Source organism: Sapajus apella, unplaced genomic scaffold (genome assembly GCF_009761245.1).
Source record: "Sapajus apella isolate SASKATOON/1434 unplaced genomic scaffold, GSC_monkey_1.0 scaffold29, whole genome shotgun sequence".
In the NCBI taxonomy this organism is placed as follows: Eukaryota; Metazoa; Chordata; class Mammalia; order Primates; family Cebidae; genus Sapajus; species Sapajus apella.
In genome coordinates, this window is record NW_022436969.1 from 22,920,529 (window position 1) to 22,922,682 (window position 2,154).

The following is a 2,154-nucleotide window of genomic DNA, read 5'->3' on the forward strand; positions in this document are numbered from 1 at the left end:
AAGACAGCAGGGTCAGCTGGGCACAGTGGCTCATGCCTGTCATCCCGGCACTTTGGGAGGCCACGGCAGGTGAATCATGAGGTCAGGAGTTCAAGACCAGCCTGGCTAAGATGGCAAAATTCTGTCTCTACTAAAACTACAAAAATTAGCCAGGCACGGTGGCAGGCACCTGTAATCTCAGCTACTCAGGAGGCTGAGGCAGGAGAATTGCTTGAACCTGGGTGGCAGAGGTTGCAGTGAGCCGAGACTGCACCACTACATTCTGGGGGAAGGTAGGATTGGCCCTGAGAGCCACTCCCCATCCTGTGCGCTGAAGCGGGGCCCTGGTGCCAGGTCACTGCACTCTACTGGGGCCTCTCAGACCACAGCCATGCCAGGGAGGAGGCAGGGCTGAGCAGCTACCGGGCGTTTCTGGTCAGGGTCACCCACTGTAGGGTCAAACGAGGACCATTTCCATAAGCCAAAGGGAGACACCAGAGAGAGCAGAAACTGGAGCTCCAGACTGGAGGGGAAGACAGCAAGGCTCACTCACGAGGAGCGACAAGCAAAGCCAGCCAGGTGCAGAGCCGCAGCGACCACACAGATGTCACCAACCTCCTTCCCGCTCATTCTGCGCAAAAACTGTGGACTGAGAGGACCAAACACACACCAGGGGTTTCCTCAAGGACGTTTCTCACCTGCCATTTCCATTCATTTTCTATTTTTCTGTTCTTTGAAAAGGTAAGTTTCTGAATATATTTTGAAGGAAGGCATAAATGGCAGCTATTACGTTACCATTAGTGCGATGCTGATGTCATAGAAAGGGGAAGGAGGGTACCGTAGAGAGACTGTCCAGCCCAGCTTCACAGTCAGCATGGCGGTGGTTCCACAGAAAAGGGGGCTGCATACATGGGAGGAATAAGAAGCAAGGCGGGATCCATTGGGATTTAAAAACACACAGCTTTGCAGATGCTGCTGCCGCCCAGAGCCTCCTGCCATCTACCATGGTCAACCCCACCATGTTCTTTGACATTGCCATTGGTGGTGAGTCCTTGGGCTGGTCTCCTTCTAGGTGTTTGCAGACAAGTTTCCAAAGACAGCAGAAAACTTTCGTGCTCTGAACCCTGAAGAGAAAGAATTTGGGTATGAGGGTTTCTGCTTCCACAGAGCTATTCCAGGGCTTGTTGCTGGGGTGGCAACTTCACATGCCATAATGACACTGGCGGCAAGTCCGTCTGCGGGGAGACATTTGATGACAAGGACTTCATCCTGAATCACCCGGGTCCTGGCGTCTTGTCCATGGCAAATGCTGGACCCAACACAAACGGGTCCCAGTATTTCAGCCAAGGCTGAGTGTCTGGGTGGCAAGCACATGATCTTTGGCTAGGTGCATGGACAGGGTGGAAGCCACGGAGCCCCTGGGCCCAGGAACGGCAAGACCAGCAGCAGATCACCACTGCCGACTGTGGACAGCGCTAAGATTTGACTTGTGTTTTCTCTTCACCACCAGCCCACTCCTTCCTTAGCTCAGGAGTGCCCCCCTCCACCCCGTTGCTCGCAGTGTGCCCTACCATCTTTGTGCTCTCGCTGCAGTTCTTCGGCTTCTTCGATAGTTCCCTTGTTCCCCTCCACATTTAGCTGGACTGCAGACTTTATGGTTATGAAACAAAAATGAAATAACTAACTAACTAACTAAATAAATAAAATATACATACCCTAAAATCCAGCAATTCCACTTCTTGGTATTACGCCCAGCGAAGCACCCACAGAGACAGGATGGGCTCGCGCATGCTCAGGACGGTGCTGTGGATGCCAAGGTCCAACTGGAAACAGCACGAGGGCAGCAGGAGGGAGATGTTCGCTGTGATGCGCTGTACACGTGACGGGGACTCCACGCACTGACAACAGCGGGGCAGCCCCCGTGCCCTGGGACGGGAAGAGCTACATGCTGTTGGATGAGAAAGCAATCTGCGAGCATTCCGTGGAATATGATAGCAAACCAGCCACAGCGCAGAATCCCACTTGTGACTATCACTGTATGGGACAAGGCACTGAGTGTCTATCACTGTATGGAACAAGGCACGGGAGGATTCAGAGCCAGCTGAGGACAGGGCAGGAGAGGGCAGGATGGAGGTGGTTGGTGGTCCAAGAAGATTTTTGCCTTATGCATAATAT

The 2,154-nt window shown here is 53.1% G+C and overlaps 1 pseudogene; it reads left to right on the forward strand.

Moving 5' to 3' along the window:
• The first annotated feature begins 983 nt into the window (after positions 1-983).
• On the forward strand, positions 984-1,366 carry LOC116561321 (annotated as a pseudogene).
• The last annotated feature ends 788 nt before the right edge of the window (positions 1,367-2,154 follow it).